The sequence below is a fragment of the Micromys minutus genome (assembly GCF_963924665.1).
Source record: "Micromys minutus genome assembly, chromosome: 23".
Classification (NCBI taxonomy): domain Eukaryota; kingdom Metazoa; phylum Chordata; class Mammalia; order Rodentia; family Muridae; genus Micromys; species Micromys minutus.
This window is the reverse complement of record NC_137958.1, coordinates 21,346,490-21,368,687: the sequence shown is the minus strand read 5'-3', so window position 1 is coordinate 21,368,687 and position 22,198 is coordinate 21,346,490.

Here is a 22,198-nt window from a genome sequence, read left to right as displayed (position 1 = left end):
TATGATATATTTTCTTTTCCTTTACAATGAATCATTTTATACACAAATATTTACTTTAAATTTGGACATTAAAAATGGGGAAAGCCTAATATGTAGAAATATGTTTTTTTAAAAAGTGCTTTGCACATTTTTATATTTGTGTCTATTCTTTCTGCAATGCTTACATGTTTTTTATTAGAGCAGGTGGGAGTCTGTTCTGTATATTCTTTCCTTTGCCAACATATACAGTGCAGCTCCTGTATTTATACTAGATGAGAGAATTTCATCAAAACTATGTATGATTATTTGAACACAGACTTCTGTGTATAATAAAATATTATTTTGGCAGATAGCTAATAGGACGGTTTCTTGCTGAGTGAGGTAACCCAGTCACAAAGGAACACACATGGCATGCACTCACTGTTAAGGAAATATTAGCCCAAAAGCTTGGATTACCCAAGATAAAGTTCACAGTCCATATGAAGTATAGGAAGAAGGAATAAGAAAATGTGGATGCTTCAATCCTTCTTAGAAGAAGTAACAAAATTCTTAAAGAAGAAAATACAGGGACAAAGAGCAGAGGAGAGACTGAAGTAAAGGCCATCCAGTGACTGCCCAACCTGAGAACCCATCCCAAGAAAAGACAGCAACCCCCTACACTATTGCTAATGCCAAGAAGTGCTTGCAGACAAAAGCCTAATATGGATGTCTCCTGAGAGGCTCTGACAGAACTTTGCTGTTACAAATGAGGATGCTTGCAATTAATGATCAGTGTGAGCACAGGAACCCCAATGGAGAAGTTAGAGAATGGTGAAGGATATTGCAACTCCAAAGGAAGAAAAATATCAACCAACCAAAGTCCTCAGAGCTCCCAGGGACTAAAAAAAAAAAAAAAAAAAAAAAAAACAAAGAGTACACATGGAGGAATACATGGCTCCAGCCACATATGTAGCAGAGGATGCTCAAATGCAAGTGGATCAAAGATCTCCACATTAAACCAGGTACACTGAAACTGTTAGAAGAGAAAGTAGGAAAAACCTTAGAACACATACACACAGGAGAAAATTTTCTGAACAGAACACCAATGGCTCATGCTCTAAGGTCAAATAATGATAAATGGGACTTAATGAGATTACAAAGTTTCTGGAAGGCTAAGGACACTGTTAAGAAAACAAAATGGCAGCCAACAGATTAGGAAAAGATATTTACCAACCCCACATCAGATAGAGACCTAATATCCCAGGTATACAAAGAACTCAAGAAGCTAGACACCAGAGAATCAAACAACCCTATTAAAAATGGGGTATAGAGCTAAACAAAAAGTTCTCAGTTGAGGAATATCAAATGGCTGAGAAGCATCTAAGGAAGTGCTCAACATCATTAGCCATCAGGGAAATGCAAATCAAAACAACCGTGAGATTCCACCTCACACCTGTCAGAATAGTTAAGATCAAAAATTCAGATGACAGCAGATGCTGGCAAGGATTCAGGGAAAGAGAGGCAATTCTCCACTTTTGGTGGGGTTGTAAACTGGTACAACCACTCTGGTGGTTCCTCAGAAAATTGGATATAGTACTACCTGAAGACCCAATTATTCCACTTCTGGGCCTATACCCCAGAGAAGCTCCAATATACAACAAAGACACATGTACAACAATGTTCATAGCAGTTCTATTTATAATAGCCAGAAGCTGGAAAGAACCCAGATGTCCTTCAGTAGATGAATGGATACAAAAAATGTGGTATATTTACACAATGGAGCACTACTCAGCTTTCAGAAACAATGACTTTATGAAATTCTTAAGAAAATGGATGCATCTAGAGAATATCATCCTGAGTGAGATAACCCAGTCACAAAAGAACAGACATAATATACAGTCACTGATAATTTGATACTAACCCCAGAAATCTCAGAACACCCCAGAAACAACTCCCAGATTATATGAAATTTAAGAAAAAAGGGAAAATGAAAAACCATTATGATTAATCTTTACACACCAAGAAAACTTTGACTAATTCCAGGTTACATCTTGTTTTACATGTACTTTATTCTCATTGTAACTAATAATATCTTAATGCACATCATCAAACCTTTAAAAAAACCAAGTACTGGCAAAAATGCATTTATATACTTTTATGCAAAAATACTTAAAATCTGTATATTTATCTTTGTTTTTTTTAAATAAAGTTGTTCAATTAAAAAATAAACAATTTATGAGTTTTACATTGTGGAACATTCTGAGTACCTTGATGGTGTCCTGTTTTTGGCTCCTGCATTTTACCAGAACATGATTCATCCCTTATTCAGAGTATCCCTGACATGTACAATACCTGCTCATCAACTGCTTAGAAGAAGAAGCTTTATCATCTCCATTATCATGTTTTCCAAATTTGTAAGTTTAAGATATCCTTAATCCTATTAATTGTAGCTTCTACATTCTGAGATGGAAACATGTAATTTGCTCAGAGAGCAAATGATTTCTTTGGAAACAAGAAATATTGAGTTTGAATGCTCAGTGAACATGTAAAGCTGAAAACAGACACATGTGTTTTTGTCACTAGAGCTGACAGAGAGACTTAAGATATTAGTGGCTTGCACAAAAACCTGTCTGTAGGGATGACCATAACACAGATTCAATGACAGACAATTGTTTCAGAACAAGAATTTGGAAAGTGACAGAGGAAGACTGTATGCATGCACTGGTGTGAATGTATAGAATTTTCCACACATTTACATACTTGTCACCCTACATGCATGCGTCAAAGAAGGATAAAATAATAAAGTTTGCTATTCCCTTTCATCACCTCAAAATAACTGTTTTAATATTACAAGCAGTAACAAAATAAAATTTCTTATTATTTTCATCCTTTTAAACATTTTACTTGGCATAGCATTCATATATATTTATGAGACATAGCATGAAATATCAATACACGTAAACAATATTTGCAGAAAAAAATCAAGGTCATCATTGTGTCCACGGCCTTGTCCCATTTTGTGTTATTAGCCTTCTTTTTATTTGTTGGATATGATGTGTATAATTACAAATCACCCTCACCCCACTGTGCTATAGAAACATGTGGTTCATTACTTCTATATAACTGTCCTATGGTTCTCCAATGTATCTCTAGTCCTCTATTTCTCTGATCCTAATAACAGTAAGAACTTAGATCAGCATTCTCCAATGTCAATAAAAGAATGGCCATGTGGTCTTTATCATTGTGTGTCTGATTTCATTTAACATAGTGTATTCTGATTCCATCCATTTTCTAAATATGAGAGAATTTCAGTTTTATGGATGATTCTATTAAAATACCAGATATTATTTATTCAATTACTATTGATGGGTATATAAGCAGATTCTATATCTTAGCTATTGCAGAGAGTGTAGGTGAATTCATGGTGCTGGACACTTTCCTTTGATATATAAACATCGTTTCCTTTAGATATATGATCTGATGGATCCTATGACAGACCTATATTTATCAGTTTTGCGGCATATCCATGTATTTTCCATAATGATTATAGAAAATTGTAGTCCAGCTAATCATATTACATATTTTTTAAAACAGATATTTATCCATGTTTAATTGTTTTTTTATCTTTTTTAAATTTATGCATTTTATAAAACATTATTATACCTCACAAAATTTGTTACATAATTATATACAATTAATACACATTTTTAATTTTTCTTTTTGTTTTTTAAGAAAGACTGAGGCTTCCATATATCGACCTTCCTTATTTTTGACCTACATAAGATCTGTGAGTTGGCCGTGAGTCTGTTCCAAGCTCCGGGGAAGGAGGCATCTGCCCACCAGAGGGCTTCTCCTGCCCAGTCTGCCCACATGTGGGGCCTTGCTCTCTGGGAACTCACCTCCCTGCTAGGGGAGAGCCAGGTTAAGGCCATGGGAGGCCCCAGTCTCAGACCTTCCCAGGGGCCAAGGAGTGAGGAACACTCAGCACATGGTCCCTCCAATGAGCTTGCTCCGCCCATTGTGTAAATATACCACACTTTCTCTATCCATTCCTCTGTTGAAGGACATCTGGGTTCTTTCCAGCTTCTGGCTATTTATTTGTTTTTAGGTAACCTAAAATTCATTCCAACTGTGAAAAGATGACATTTCAATGTGAGCTTCTTTGGTATTGGAATGGGATCTAATGATATAGTACTTTTTTTTAAATAAATTGATTTCTTGTTTCAAGTACTTTCTTTGATATTTTTTGTAAAATATTTACTTTTTTGATTTTTTTGGAGTTTTATTAGGTAACCTAATTATTTTCTATTCAGCTCATTTATTTGCTTATATATTTTGAAAACTAGATCTTTGTCAGATAAAGAACATTTTTTTTGTTTTTGTTTTTTTACAATTATGTAGGTGCCCTTCATTCTAATGAAACAGGAAAAAGGAAGTGCTCAGGTTCGAATAAGATGCATGAGCATCCTTGAAACAATGTCCCTGTAATGAGGCCAGGAGAGAGTGTTGGGTTTTGTTTCTTGATATTTATCTCTTACCCTGGCCTAAAAACTGCATGAGGACCCAGTGAAACTGACAGGAGATATGTGTGTATCTCATAATGCATTTGGTTAGCCTGATAATATAATCACTGGTATTTACTTTCATGTATGTTCCCTGTTTCTTGGCGACCTTAGAAAAATTATTTGCCTAAGCCAAAATTAACAATTTTCTTTTAGAAATTTCAAGGAGGGGTAAATGGGATAATACGGGGGAGAGATGCAAAGAAGAAAATGATATAACTGTATTGTAATTTCAAAAATCAAATAATATAATGCTGTACTACATAAGCACTGTTATATTCTTTCAATCAATATTAATTTAGAAATCAGTAATATCTAGAATATCCTTTTCCTTACAGAATCTTAGCAATATTATGAGGTCCATAGGACAAAATGGGAACCAAGAAATTGTGAAATGATCTTTACCAATTCTCTATCTGATAGAAAACTAATAGCCAATATATATAAAAAAAATTAAAAAGTTAGACTCCAGAGAATCAAATAACCCTATTAAAAATGAGGGACAGAGCTAGACAAAGAATTCTCGACTGAGGAATGTCTAATGACTGTGAAGCACCCAAAGAAATGTTCAACATCCTTAGTTATCAGGAAAATACAAATCAAAACAGCTCTGAGATTCCACTTAACACCAGTCAGAATGGCTAAGATAAAAAATTCAGGTGACAGCAGATGCTGGAGAAAGAGGAGTACTCCTCCATTGTTGGTGGGATTGCAAGCTGGTAAAACTACACTGAAAACCAGTCTGGCAATTCCTCAGAAAATTGGACATAGTCCTACCTGAGGACTGCGCTAAACCAGTCCTGGGCATATACCCAAAAGATGCTCCAACATCTAGCAAGGACATATGCTCCACTGTACTTAAAACTGTAGTTTGATGTCAAGGTGATACATAATTGGACAGTAGAAAGTGTGCAGGAGCAATGTTTAGGAAAGCAGAAGAGGAGAAGAAAAAAAGGGATTCAGGAGGAGGCAACATGGAAGCAGATTTGGATGCCTCTCTTTGAGCATCTCTATATGGATAAAGTTGTTATGATTCTTTCTAAGGGTATCTATTGCTCAATTAACTCATCTATGTGAGCAGTTTATGTTTTTGTCAACTGGTTGTAAGTTTATTATGTAGAGAAATTGTGGATTGAGAATTTAACATATAAACCGATTTTTTTTTATTTTTTAGACAACTTTATTTTACAAAACAAAAATAAATGTACAGATTTTAAACATTTTTTGCTTAAAATTATACATTTTTTGTCAGTACTTTTTTCAGATTTTAACATAATTTTTACATAAAACTATATGAATATATTTTTTAGTCAGTACTTGATTTTTTTCAAGGTTTGATAGTATGCCTTGAAAACTTAATAGTTATAATGAGCTAAAGTACATGTAAAACAAAATGTAACATGGAAATAGTTAAAGTTTTCTTGTTTTGTAAATATTTTTTTTTTGTTTTGTTTTGTTTTCTTTATTTCTTGGACTTCATACAGTCTGTGAGTTGTTTCTGAGGGAGTGCAAGCCTCTGGGTTTAGCATCCCACTATCAGTGACTGCATATTATGTCTGTTCTTTTGTGACTGGGTTATCTCACTCAGGATGATATTCTCTAGATGCAGCCATTTTCTTAAATATTTGGTTAAGTCATTGTTTCTGGTGGCTGAGTAGTATTCCATTTTGTAAATGTACCACAATTTTTGTATCCATTCATCTTCTGAAGGACATCTGGGTTCCTTCCAGCTTCTGGCTATTATAAATATAGTCGCTATGAACCTTGTGGTTCATATATCTTTGTTGTGTATTAAAGTGTCTCTGGGGTATATGCCCAGAAGTGGAATAGCTGGGTCTTCAGGTAGTGCTATATCCAATTTTTTGAGGTTTCACCAGACAGATTTCCAGAGTGGTTGTATTAGCTTGCAACCCCACCAACAGTGGAGAAGTGTTCCTCTTTCTCTGCAGCCTTGCCAGCATCTGCTGTCATCTGAGTTTTGGATCTTGGCCAATCTGACTGGTGTGAGGTAGAATCTCAGGGTTGTTTTGATTTGCATTTCCCTGATGGCTAAGGATGTAGGGCACTTCCTCAGATGTTTCTCGGCCATTCGGTGTTCCTCAACTGAGAACGTTTTGTTTAGCTCTGTACCCCATTTTTTAATAGGGTTATTTGATTCTCTGGTGTCTAGCTTTTTGAGTTCCTTGTACACCTTGGATTTTAGGCCTCTATCTGATGTGGTGTTGGTAAAGATCTTTTCCCATTCTGTTGGTTGCCGTTTTGTTTTCTTGACGATGTCCTTAGCCTTATAGAAACTTTGCAATCTCATTAAGTAATTGATTGTTGAGTTGTGACTTTATCCATAATGCTCTACTGAAAATTTTCTTGGCTACCTTGAAAAGCTACTCAGCATTCTCTCACAATATGGAAACTGAATTTGTGCTATGACTCAAAAATCCAATTCTTAGGAATGTGACTTAAGCCTTCTCTCAGAAATGCTTCATGAAATGTAGGAATGTTTATGCTACAACTGTACTATTAATCTATTTATATGATCTGCTACTAATATCAATTGGCATTACAGTGAATTAATTGGAACTTAAAGAAGCACATTCCATTTGATATTACAGTATATCATATATCAATGGTATTAAAACTATTAGAAATTCAGAGAGCTCAGATGTGGTACATTAAACTGTATTGTCAGAGTATATATGAGATATTAATTTGCCTTATGTTTTACTGTTTCCTGTAATTCAGATGTGTTCTACTGGTTTTTCTTACATTGAAGTTTAGTACTATTTTATTTTTTTTCCTATTCTGAACTGAGTTAGGCATTCTCAGACAAGGGAGAGGGGAAGCTGAATTTTATCTAGCCTTTTCTTTTTACATTTTAAATATAAGTAATGTGCCTCTGTAACTCTAAATTGTTAATTATAGTGAAAAATGTATAAAGATTTATTAATAATATAATTTCAACTTAAAATAGCAACTCTCAGGAAAAATCTCACTGGCTTTTGGGAAGTAACTACACCACATTTAGCCAGCAATTATTTTTTCAAACAAATGATATTTAAATTTCTGTCAATGTTTATAAATCAAGAAAATTTTAAAGGTGTCTTGATCCAAATCTCTATCTTTCTCTTTCACACAAAACACTGCATATTTCTTAATATTAGAACTACATATTTAATATGTGTGACATAATTTAATTAAACAGTCAAATTAATGTAATAAAATATTAATTGTTAATATTCTTTCCATAATACTTTTATTTATTATTTGGGAATTTCATATTATGACCCCCAACATCACTCATCTCTTAGCCCTCCCAGGTCTACCTCTCATAATGGTGACCTCTACCCAATACACACCTCCAAAAGAAAAGTAAAATTACATAAAAGAAACAGGTTCAATTGATGTTTCCCATAAATTCACTGGAGCATGGTCAAACTCTCAGTGGTTAGCCCCTTAAAGAAAACTGATTTCTTCTCTACCCACAGTTGTCAAAAGCCATCTGTTGTTAAAAACTACTTTTCAGGCATCCATATAACAAATTATGGGTTCTCTTTTCTGACTTTCTGTCTAGCTTGTTACTTATTTGAAGGGTTTGGGGGTGAGGGCTAGGGTTGTCATAGCAGCTTTCTCTGTTCCTCTTTCTTAACTTATGTGTTTGTAGTCATCCATACTATTGCAAAAGTAGCTTTCTAGCCAGGGTGATCATGGACTGACACATAATCTCCTGTGTCAGCACTAGCCAATACAACATGGCCCTCTACTGCTGCATGGGCCATGAATACAATTATAGTCATTATGGCCAGCACAGCCCAAGGACATCAGCAGGCTCTCAGGTTGGAAATAAAGCAAAGATAAGAAAGTGCCACAATATGGCTTGAAATCCCTGCCTAAACCAGATAGAGATGTCCCCTTAGGGACGATGCTCAAGTCATATAGATACAGCTGAGCATGCTTGCAGCTAACCATTGGTCTGAACTCAAGGATCCCAATGAGGTTGCTAAAGAAAAGACCTAAGGAGCTGAAAGGGGTTGCAACCTCATGGGAAGATAACAACATTATCAACCAACCAAACCCTCCAAACTCCCATGGAGTAAAACACCAAACTTTGTGTGCACTTTGAGAGACCTATTGATCCAGTTGATCCAGTTGCATATGTAGCTGAAGAGAGCAGTGTCTGGCCTCAGTGTGAGAAGAGGCTTTTGTTCCAGAGAGGGCATGTTTTCTCAATGTAGGGCAATGACAAGGCAAAGGGGTGGTAAAAGGGATCAGAAGATAGAACAACTTTGTGAATGTAACTGGAGGGAGTCGGAGGATGGGATCAAGTAAAGGGATAACATATCAAAAGTAAATACAAAGATTCTAATTTAAAAAAACAAAAAGAAAAAAAATTGCTGCCAAGCTTATATTGCCCTCTTTCTCTCCCTCTCCCTGTCCCGTTCCTTCTCTTCTTGCTTCCTCTCTGTCTCTCCCTCCAGCACCATCCCTCTCTTTATATACTATAGAAACTAGAATTATCTCCTTTTTCCCATTTTTTAATTGAACAGTTTAAGTATTATACTTCTTTTTTTGATTGAAAAACTTTATTTTAAAAAACAAAGATAAATATTTTAAGCATTTTTGCATAAAAGTATACGAATATATTTTTAAGGTTGTAATTAAGTATTTGTGGGTACGCATACATACACATATGTGTATATGTAACAGTAATATAGGAAAAGAGGTTATTAATTAGAGGGGCTAGGAGAGAAACTGAGAGGGACTGTAGGGAGGAAAGGGGGATGTGATAGAGTTCTATTTTAATTAAAATATATTCTTTTTTTTCTTGAACTTCACAAAGTCAGTGAATTGTTTCTGGGGTGTTCAGAGTTTTTTGGGGTTAGTATCCCATTATCAGTGACTGCACATTATGTCTGTTCTTTTGTGACTGGGTTATCTCACTCAGGATGATATTCTCTAGAAGCATCCACTTTCTTAAGAATATCATTAAGCCATTGTTTCTGATAGCTGAGTAGTACTCCATTGTGTAAATGTACCACAATTTTTGTTTCCATTCATCTACTGAAGGACATCTGGGTTCTTTTCAGCTTTTGGCTATTATAAATAGAGCTGCAATTAACATTGTGGTGCATGTATCTTTGTTGTATGTTGGAGCATCTCTGGGGTAAATGCCCAGAAGTGGAATAACTGGGTCTTCAGGTAGTACTATGTCAATTTTTCTGAGGAACCGCCAGACTGACATTCAGAGTAGTTGTATCAGTTTACAACCCCACCAACAGTGGAGAAGTGTTCCTCTTTCTCCACATGCTTGCCAGCATCTGTTGTCATCTGAGGTTGGATCTTGGCCAATCTGACTGGTGTGAGGTGGAATCTCAGGGTTGTTTTGATTTGCATTTCCCTGATGAAGAAGAATTTTAGGTACTTCGTTAGGTTCTTCTCAGCCATTTGATATTCCTCAATTGAGAAATTTTGTTTATCTCTGTACCCCATTTTTTATAGGATTGTTTGATTCTCTGGTGTCTACCTTCTTGAGTTCTTTGTATACCTTGGATATTAGGCCTCTATCAGATATGGGGTTGGTAATTATCTTTTCCCAATATGGTTGGCTGCTGTTTTGTTTTCTTGACATTGTCTTAAGCCTTACAATAACTTTACAATCTCAGTAAGTCCTATTTGTTGATCTTTGACCTTAGAGCATGAGCCATTGATGTTCTGTTCAAAAAATTTTCCCCTGTGCCAATGAGTTCTAAGGTTTTCCTTACTTTCTGGATTTTGTTGTGCATATTTCAATCAATGTTCATAAGTGAGATTGGTTTGAAGTTCTCTTTCCTTGTAGGGCCTTTGTGTGGTTTAGGAACGAGGGTTATTGTCGCCTCAAAAAATGAGTTAGGTAGTGTTCCATCTGATTCTATTTTATGGAATAGTTTGGAGAGTATTGGTATTATGTTGTTAATAAATGTCTGATAAAATTCTGCACTGAACCCATCTGGACCTGGGCTTTTTTTGGTTGGGAGACTTCTGATGACTGCTTCTATTTCTTTCGGTTTTATTGGATTATTTAGAAGATTTACATGGTCCTTGTTTAACTTTAGTATCTTGTATCTGTCTGGGATTCATCCATTTCCTCCAGATTTTCAAGCTTTGTTGAGTATAGGCTTTCATAGTAGGATTTGATGCTTTCTTGAATTTCCTCAGTTTCAGTTATTATTTATCCACTTTCCTTTACGATTTTGTTAATTTGGATACTGTTTCTTTGCCCTCTAGTTAGTCTGGCTAAGGGTTTATCAATCTCGTTAATTTTCTCAAAGAACCAGCTCTTGGTTTTGTTGATTCTTTGAATGGTTCTGTTTGTTTCTATTTGATCTATTTATGCCCTAAGTTTGATTATTTCTTGCTGTCTACTCCTCTTGGGTATATCTGCTTCCTTTTGTTCTAGAGCTTTCAAAAGTGCTTTCAGGTTGCTAGTGTATGCTCTCTCCAATTTCTTTTTGGAAGCACTCTGAGCTATGAGTTTTCCTCTCAGTACTTCTTTCATTGTATTCCATAGGTTTGCGAATGTTGTGTTTTCATTTTCATTCTAGAAAATCCTTAATTTCTTTCTCTACTTTTTCTTTCACCCTGCTATTGTTTAATGGAGTATTGTTTAGTTTCCATGTGTATATGGGCTTTTTGTTGTCTTGGTTGTTATTAAAGACCAGCCTTAGACCATGGTGATCTGAAAGAATGCATGGAAGTATTTCTGTCTTCTTATATTGATTGAGGCTCGTTCTGTGTCCAATTATGTGGTCATTTTTGAGGAGGTGCCATGAGGTGCTTAGAAGAAGGTGTATTCTTTTGTTTTAGAATGATATCTTCTATAGATATCTATTAATTCCAGTTGGTTCATAGTCTCTGCTAGTTTTACAGTGTCCTTGTTCAGTTTCTGTTTCCATGATCTGTCCATTGGTGAGAGTGGGGTATTAAATTCTCCCACTATAATTGTGTGGGGTAAAGTGTATTTTTTGAGCTTTCGTAGGGTTTCTTTTATGAATATGGGTGCTTTTGTATTTGGAGCATATATGTTAAAGATTGAGAGTTCCTCCCAACAGATTTCCCCGGTAATGAGGAAAAAGTGTCCTTCCTTACCTTTTTTGATAACTTTTGGCTGAAAATCTACTTTATTCGATATTAGAATGGTCACTCCAGCTTGCTTCTTGGAGACATTTGCTTGGAATGTTTTTTATGTATTATATTTCAATGTTATTCCCTTTTCTGGTTCACTCCTCTGCCATTCCCCCTCCTTGCTGATATGAGGATGATCTCCCTTCAACCCACCCTCTCCCATGTCAGCATGCTGTCATTCCCCTACACTGGGGAAACTGCCCCACCTGGAGATCCATTCTGGGTTCAGCCACAAACCCAGTCACTATTTCTGATTCCAAGCAGTGCTTACTGACAGAAGCCTGATGTGAAGGTCTCCTGAGAGATTCTGCCAGAGCCTGATATCATGATATAAATGAGGATGCTTGCAGCTAACCATCAGACTGAGCATATGGACCCCAATGGAGAAGTTTACAAAAAGCACCGAAGAATCAGGAGGGATTTGCAACCTCACAGGAAGAAGAACAATACCAACCAATAAAGCCCCCCAGAGATCTGAGGGAATAAACCACCAACCAAAGAATACACATGTATTCATGACTGATGAACTCATGGCTTTACCTTCATATGTAGTCTGGCATTGTCTGGCATCAAGTGGAGGAGAAACCTTTTGGGGATGCTCCAACATATAACAGATACATGCTTTACTATGTTCTTAGCAGCCTTATACATAATATCCAGAAGCTAAAAGCAAACCAGATGTTCCTCAACAGAGGAATAAATACAGAAAATGTGATACATTTACACTATAGAGTACTACTCAGCTATTAAAAACAATGACTTCATGAAATTTTGGGCAAATGGATGGAACTAGTAAGTGTCATCCTGAGTGAGGTAACTAAGACCAAAAAGAACGCACGTGGTATGCACAGACATAACTTTTTCTGTTTTGTTCCTCTGGTAAATTATTTGTATTCCCTATAGAATAGAAATGACTCTAACATTCTGAGTTGCAAGAACTATTCAACTTGAATAATCATTTACCTAGGCTTTCAATCCACTTTGTCTAATAGTCGATTCTTTCTGTCTGTGGAGAATCATTTACAGGCATAAAAGGAAAATGTATTTCTATAATATTATTTTATTATGCCATTTGTATATGATATGAAATAAATTAACTTAAAAATTGTTTCAGAAGTCCCAGAACACCAATATATATTTTTAGAAAAGCAAAATATAATAAACAAACAAAAACCCCACAAATGCCTATTTTCTGTAAACTTCTTGGTGTAACTCAATGTAAACTTCCGTGACCAAAATGGATACATTTTATAAGAAAATGGAAAAATACATACAAATTTTTTAAAAAATTCGAAGTGGTGGTGAAATATTTTGATCTCAAGAAATGCTATACAGAGTCTCATCTTTAGGAGCTTGGTCCCCAGGGTGACATTACTGGGTGATGTCAAAGTATTTAGGAAGCCTGAACTACCTGATTGTTCTTAGTTCATTGGAAGACTGCACCTGAGAAAGATTTATAAATTCAGTCTCCTCTTCTTTCTCTTTCTCTTCAGTAGTAGTAAGTTTTGCTCTGTTGCACACATACTTTCAGAAAGGGCTGTCTTCATTAATGATGTAAAGTGAAGAAGGGAATTGATTTCATACTCAAACCTCTAGGACCTTGAGATAAAGCAAGTTCTTTTTTTTTCCCCAAGTAGGTCAGATGCCTCATTCATTTCATTAAACTGGAATCTTGTGAAAGGAGTCATCAGAAAGCAGAAACTATGGTTAAGGGTCTTTAGGGAGGATAAATGTATGTAGTAGATGAGAGATAAGTAAGAATACAATTTATTTCATGTTTGAGTTAAATAATAATTGCTACTGACAGTAGTGATATTACACCATCAATCACAGGCTTTGGCTCTTGGCGGAGGAAATTATAAATGAGAAGGTAGACTTGCGGCATTAAGAGAGAGTGTACATTTCTTGTTATGCATGTATTTAATTATTTTGTTCTTTCCATTAGTGTGGAAAGCTAGTATAGGAGTAACATGATATATCTATACTTTAAAGGACTAATTTTGGAACTATGAAAAATGTTGCCCATTCAAAAATGGTTTGCGTAGGAGTTGGTTGTGCGTAGGAGTCTTTACAAACACTAGTGCTAAGAGAAAAATAATCCACATGAGGCAAGAAGGAAATACATTTCCACAAGACTCAGGGACTCAGCAGTTGTTGTTGCTTCAAACTTTTAAAGTCTGAAGTTTATAAATTACCAGGCAGTTTATTTTAGGCACATTTAAGTACAATACAATTTGTAGAAATCTTTCTTAGTGATACATATCTTTTATGCATCAGTTATAATTACATCAAAACTGTAATTCTCTCTTGAAGATAAGTTCTATGGATAGGCTACATGTGTCATCTTAAGGGCAGAGGAGGCATCTAGTATGATCTTGGTCATACAAATAGCATACAGCTCAATTAGATTATTAACCATCTCCAGTCCTGTTTGTGTGAGCTTTTGGTAGCCAGATATGGCCTGGCACTAAATATAGTACAGAAATCACCCAGGATATTCAACACTTCCATTCCACAGGTTTGTTTTGTGGGGTAGGGTGGGGCAGAAAACAGATTATATATTTCTCTTTTTAAAGAGAGAACCCAGTGTTTAGCATTTCTGTTTTCTTAGTGGTTATCTGTGAGTTCAAGGACTTTTGTGCTTCCAACAAGGAAAGAAATAGTCTTCTAAGATGAATGGTTCCAGGTATCCCCAAACAATAGCTATGCAAAGCTATTACATAATTTCTTGATTATTTAAGGGTCGATCCTGAGCATGATATATTAGATCAAGTCATATGACTATGTAGAATGTAGAAAGCATGTAATACTATTTGAGATGAAGAAATCATTGCAGTGAGGATTCAGTGTTTTCAAGTTTTAAATTTTATATTATTTTTTTATTTTTAAATTTGTTAGTGTAATGCAAATACCATCACTGAAGAAAATTGTTGCCTATGGTTTATTCAGATTATGTTACTCAAAACACAGTGACAAATTTGCTAAATACATTTAGGTTCCCATTTTATTAAACATAACATGTTATTCATTTTTTATACTTTCAAATTGTTTTCTGATGAAAATGAATGCCTTCACAACAACAAAAATGCAGCTTTTCATTTTATTGTAAGGTTGTGAATATATATTGAAATTCTTAAATCATGAAAGCTCTTAAATAAATATAAAAATTTTTATATGGAGGTTTTTATATTTTATAGTATATTTGTATAAATATTCACATATGGAGTATTTTATAGCAGAACATTGAAGATAATAATAAAAGGAAAATATAAAGTTTGAACACAAGGATTTAACATACGTTCAACATTATTGTATAAAATTCAACTTGACAATCATTGGATATGATTTTGTCTGCACCATTTCTCTGAAATTAAGTCAATGTTCTTTTTCTTAACTTCTGTTACTGACAAAAATGCTAACATATTATCAATGAAAGTATTGAACTACCACTGCCCATTTTCTTTGTACTCCTTTGTTTTAAGAATTTTGGATATTTATAAGAATATTTTTCTATCTACCATCCATTTTTTGGCTTTTAAAGCTTACATTTACTCTATAGTACCATTCTTATAAGTAGAAATACTGATTCTTTGGAGGCATTTGTGGGACACACTTCTTGTGTTGCTTCTATATTCTCTCTCACTTGTTTCTCAACTAACCAACATGTGTCAGCTTAGCTTGATTACATTTTTTTACCCTGCATAAACACTAAATAACCTTACTCTTTTTCTAGTTTTTCACAAGTAAGACCATGCCTGAAGTATTAACTGATTATCATAGGTCATTGTTATTGTCTGGAGTCACACATTTATGCAGAGATAAGCTGAGACCTGTTGGGAGATGTAAAGCTTCAAGCAGAGGAGTCCTTCTTTGTGTTGTCTACATTCACTGCCTGGACATGGGATATCACAGCTCAGAGTACTATATACTTGCACAAACATCATACCTTTATATCCTCAGGCCATACTTCTATGTAATTCATATTCTAGTTTCATTTTAAAAACTGCTGATTCAGTCTTCTAATATTAAGGATTCATGAGACTTTTCATACTTAGTGTATGCTAAAATGAACTTTCTGTATCTTCTTTTCAAACTGATGTCCTCTTAACATATTTTCATCCAATCCATTTCCATTATTGCTGACCTCTTAAGATGGTTTTGGAGCTCTATTTTGGAGAAAATATATTTTTCTCTATAAAAAACATAATCAATTACATACATATGTATGAGGGTTTTCTGTTGTTTTGTTGTTACTGGAGACAAGCCTTAGTGTATCATGATGTGATAAGATGCATGGGACTGTTTAATCCTCTTGTATCTGATGATGTTTGCCTTGTACTCGATTATATGGTCATTTTTTTGAGAAATGACCATGAGGTATTGAGAAGATGGTATATTCTTTTGTTTTAGGATAAAAATATTCTATAGATGTCTGTTAAATCCATTTGGTTCATAAGTTGTGTTAGTTTCACTGTGTCTCTCTTTAACTTCTGTTTTCTTTATCTGCCCATTGCTGAAAGTAGGGTGTTAACATCTTCCACTATTATTGTGTGAGGTTCGATGTGCACTTTGACTGTTATTAAAGTTTCGTTAATGAGTGTGGGTACCCTAGACTTTTGGGCCTAGATGCTCAGAATTGCAAGTTCACTTTGTTGAATTTTTCATTTGATGGCACTGAAAAATATCCTGATTGATGTAACTCAGACACAGAAATACACACATGGTATGTACTCACTTATAAGTAAATATTAGCCACAAAATATAGGACATTCATGACTAGTCCTCAGACACAAAGAACAGTTTGCTGTCAAAACTACAGTTTGGGTATATTCTGTCTTATATATTCCCTATCATTATTAAATTGGTTCATTTTTACTCTACAAGAAACAAGAGAATTAAGGTTAATTGGAGAAATGAAACAGAACTAATTTAATTTGTAAAGTTCATTGTTTCTCTTTTGATAATACGTAAGAATAATAAATTCTGTTATAACTCCTTTTGCTTCATGTGTAATTATGGTATAGATCAAATCCCATTTTACATAGTGGTTCCTGCACATGTTGTATTATATTAAAACAATAAAATATGTACTCCTAGGGCCCACACTACTGTAAAGGATTATAAATGGATAAATGCAGTGCTCAGTACAGAATGTGGAAAGTGCTCACAGTGCAATGTGCTTTGCTGATGTATCTTCTCAGAGACACACTTTTTTTTTGTCATAAAAGTCTCTGTTATACTTGTTGAGCATTTTACTTTTAGGTAAATCAAAGCCAGTATTCACATAAAGGATATTCTGGCTGTTATACTGTAAATAATCAAACAGTGCTCACAGCCCAAAATATTTGATATGCATGATAATGGTATTTGGAATTTCCTCACAGTGTTAAAAAATCTCTTGAGAATTCTTTCCCTAGAGAAAGACATAAATATAAATAGCTCAATAAAATACTATGCATGGTTTTTAAAGAGCACTCATGTTTCTGTCCTGGGAATACAAAGAACATAAAGCAATGAGGAAATGCACAAAAATGGCATGAGATACAAATATGTTGGAGACATATTAACACCAAGAAGTAGCTATAATAGCTTTCCTACTGATGCATTTTGCATAAAAATTTTCTTTCAGAATTTCTCTGTAAAATTGTACACTGCTGGCTTCTTTATTAATTGTTAGTTTCTTAAAAACATACATACAGGTTTATTTTTACTTCTGGGAAAGGTTTTATATGACACTAAACAGTGCTACAGCCACAGGTAATTTTCAACTATGTGAGTTAAGTTTATCTTAAGCTCTGCAAGTGGTCATAGTGATTGTCATAGAATTGTATCCCTTGAAGATCTTAACCTCCTGACTCCCTCTCTTGATTTTAAAATATTTGGTCTGTATTTATCTATTAATAATTCCTTTCTATTAAACTAGTTTAATATTTTATAATTTGAACCTATTTTAATGTATTTCAACATAACTAAACATTGATATTCTTTAAATATTTTCACATATATTTACTGTGCCTTTGTGTATGGATGTATGTATGTATGCATGTATATATTTGATGATCCTTATGCTACAGATTATCAGTAGCATAGGGAGAATTTTTAATTATTTTTTTTACTTATTCATTTTGCATCTCTCTTACTGCTGCCTTCCTGTCACCCTCTCTCACAATACTTCCCCCATCCCTCCTTCCTCTTCTCCTCTGAGCCGGTGGGGGTCCCTAGGTATTCTCTGAACCTGGCACTTCAAGTCTCTGCAAGGATAGATACACGGAGGCCAAACAAGGCATGAAGCTAGAAATATATATCCCACTTATAGGCAACAGTGTTTGGGGTAGTCCCTGTTACAATTTTTGAGAATCATATAAAGACCATGCTGCACATTTGCTGCATATATGTTGGGACCTTCCACTTAACGGGACATCTTATCACCACCCTTTTAATCAAGGCACAAAGAACCTTGTATAAAAAGGAAGCAGGAATGAAAGAGTGAACAGGAACTGTGGAAGAGTGATGTAAAGCAATATTCTCTGAACAGGCCATGGGCATTATACTGGTGAACTCAAAACTAAAATAGTTACTCTCATAAGATGTGCATGGAATCAGGCCAGCATATCTGAAGAGCTGTTTGTAGGTAATAGCTGCTGGAAGAAGTAGAAATTCCCTTCCTGAGGTGTGTTCTCACAGTTTTTGGTTCTTGTATATGTTCCAACACTCATGCACATTTGGCAAATATTGGTTAGAGTTAGTTGGCTCTCACAAAGAAAAACTGTAAATAAATGAAGAAATGAAGTTGGAAGGAGGATATTTAAGAGATGGTACAGAGCAATTTGGAAGAGAACTATAGAAGAAAACATAATCATATTTCATTGTATAGCTGCATGGAATTTGTCTTAGTCAGGGTCTTTATTCCTGCACAAAATATCATGACCAAGAAACAAGTTGGGGAGAAATAGGTTTATTCAGCTTATACTTCCACATTGCTGTTCATCACTGAAGGAAGTCATGACTGGAACTCAAGCAGGTCAGGAAGCAGGAGCTGATGCAGGGGCCATGGAGGGATGTTACTTACTAGCTTGTTTCCCCTAGCTTGTTCAGCCTGCTTTCTTATAGAACCCAGGTCTACCAGCCCAGGGATGGCTCCACCCATAATAGCCACCACCCAGCTGATCACTAATTGAAAAATGCCTTACAGCTGGATCTCGTGGAGGCATTTACTCAGCAGCAGATCATTTCTGTGAGATACCAGCTTGTGTCAAGTTGACTCACAAAATCAGCCATTACAGGATTCACCAATAAAAATAATTTCATATAGAAGCAAAATGTAGACAAACAAATGACAAAAATGCCATAGACAGATAGCTAAGAAGCATTTTTTAGAAAGCTTTTATTACACCTATTTATTTTGTGTAAGTGTACGGTGGGAAGATTGAACAATTACATGTCATCAGGCACGCCACTGTCTTTCTTTGGCTGTCTCACAAGCCTAGAAACCTATTTTGTAACACATAAAACCATTGGTGATAACACTGTGAGACATTGTGAAGTTAACAAAAAATATGCAATTGATTTTCCTTATGAATTCCTTATGCTCCAAAGTCATGCTGAAGTTTAATTGAAGTTGAGAAAGGCTAGCCTGTAACAAAAGCATTAGGATTACTTAATATAATTGTAGTAGATTAACATTTTCATTTGTGGAATAAAACATGCCAACTACTCTAGGTAAAGGAATGATTATTAAAGTTATATATATATTTTTAGTTCTTGGTCTTGTTACCATTCAGTCAGCATATTTAATGTTATTATAAATTAGTAGCCAGCTTTTTAAAACATCCTCTTTATTATAAAGCAAATGAAAGCCGTGGCTAAGCTGTTGAGGACAAAACTTATTATTGTTGTTCTCACAATAGTCTGTGGGAATTGGAATAGAATAGTTTTATAAAGTAATTTAACTATTTGAGATAATTAGGTCAAGGTGCACATAAAATATCTCACTTGTTTTTGGTGTCACTGAATATTTTAATGAAGAATTTAGACCTTTAGGTACCAGCTGAGTAATTAAAGTGAATTCTGTTTTAGAGATAATAAAGTCAGTAAAAGTATTTGTTTAATAGGCTTTCATAGAGTATTTACTTTTATATAAGATCAAACTTTGACTCTCAAATTATTGCAAAATTGTCAAGAAATGTTGCCCAAAACATTGATTAGGTTGGCAGCAAATATGATCACAGTCATATTTTACCAAAATAAGTGAGAAATTTATTTGGTATTTGCTTTTTCATTGTCGAGATATTTTCAGCATGCTATTTGTCATAATGCAAATCAACATTTTAAGAGTGTTTCTTTGATATTACTAAACTCAGTAGCATCTTTATGTATCCCCTAAATGGCATAAATGGAATCAGACCTTCCTTTTAGGGTTCTTTGCTATCATGCTTCAGCTCAGCTTTATTCTTAAACTGTTTTGTCAATGAGACTAAGAACTGTTCAGTAAAGAAAAAAATGGTAAATGTGCAGAAAAAAATGGTAAATTACTGCTGTTACCCAGAAGAGGATAGTGGAGGAGAGAAGGAAAGAGTTGGGCTGTTTAAGCTGCAGTGGAGATCAGACACATGGTGAAAAAGCTGCCTAACAGGGTAAATGAATGAGAAAGCTGGAGGAATCGCTGGAGGAAGCCTCGAGTGTTAAAACAAAACAAAACAAAAAAAAAAAAAAATACCTAACTGCTATGAAAGGAATAAATGAGAGGTATGCTTTTCTGAAAAATTCTGAGATCCATAAACTTGCTACAAAGGTAATAAGAATTCTGGAAAAGATACGAACAGTATCACAGTATATCATCAAAGAGCTAATTACCTCCATCCCCCTTCCACAACATGTCCTGGGTTCCACCAGATGTTTGGCTGTGGGACTCTACCTCTATCCTCTACAGGTTGAAGCCTCTGGGGAGACAGTTATTTTAGGTTCCTGTCTGCAAGCAAGACTATAATGAATAGTGTCAGAGGTTGGCTCTTTCATGTGAGATGGGTATCAAGTTGTGGGAGATATTGAATGTTATTCCCCAAGTCTCTGCTGCATCTTTAACCCTGAGCATTTCTGGCAAGACAAATTACTGGTTGAAGGTTTGTTGGTGTATTGATGTTTCTGTCCCTTCTCGGGAAGTCCTGTCTGACTAAAGGAGGTAGACGTTTCAGTCTCTATAGCTCCCTCTGATAGGAATCTAAGCGAAGGTCACCCCATAGATTCCAGTATCCTCTCCAAACCCAGCCTTCCCCCATCCTATTTCCATTTTTGCGCTCAGTCCTCTTTAGACCCCACTTCTCCCCATACGTGATCACCATCCCTGTTCCTCTCCTTACCTCCTCTCCTACTCAGTTTCCTCTCTGTATCCACCTCTGGTGAATATTTAGTTTTCTCTTATGAAAGAGATTTGTGCATCCTCCTTTGGGACCACCTTATTGTCCTGTATCTTTGGGTCTGTGGCTTGAAGCATGGTTGCCCTGCAATTTATGAACAATGTCCACTTATTAGTGAGTACATGCCAAACATGGGGTTGAGTGGGAGAGGATATACCTGGACCTTGTTTAGATGCCTTAGCTTAGGATGTTAGCCAATGGGGTCTTCCCTTCTCTGAGGAGAATGGAGGGTGCAGTCGGGGAGGGTTTTGTTCAGGTGGTACTGAAAAGAGAGAGTGGAAGAGAACTGTAATATGGATATAGAGTGGATAAAAAAGAAAAAAAGAGAACTAATCATTCCTCCTATCTCTTTAGCATGGCACCAGATGGGACTACTTCTCTAGCGGTGGTTTCTTAGCCAACGTAATTGGCTAAGCCCACCCATAATGGGAATTCTCTAACCAGGCTACCCATTTTAGTTTCTTCACCAGGTGATATTTTTCTGTTCTAACAAAATAAACTTCTAGAAATTAACGTCTATGGAGAATAGATGTGTTTTAAAGAACTCAGTCTCTGCACATTGATGTGTTGTGAAGCTTTCTGTTAAATACTGTTCACTGAAGTAAGAATCATCTAGTGTGAGGGTTGGGAAATGCCTGAATTATGCCCCCAACCATAAGACTTCTGGATATTTGCAGAAGATGAGTTGGAAAGATTTTAAGAGCCAGAGCTGGTGGATAACTGCGAGGAATCAGTGCTTTGCAGACACAAGAGGACAGATGTATAAATGAACTCAGAGATACTGTGACAGATTGCCTAAGACCTATTCATTCTCATACCAGGCAAATTCCAAACATGCAACTTTGGATGTGGATTCAGATCTTCACCCCTAGCAGAGGAACTATGAACATTTCATAGCTGCTAGAAAAGGAACAGCAATTTTCCTTATGAACTCTGGTAGGTTGACCACATTTTATTATAATCAATTGCATCTAAGTGTATTTGGGCAAAGACTGTTGGAAGTCTATTGATTAAACAACATCAACAAAAAGACAACAGGATGTAGCAAGGTAGAAGTGGATCTAGAAGGAGGTACAGGAGGAGAAAGTGAATAGTGTTGGAATGTATTGT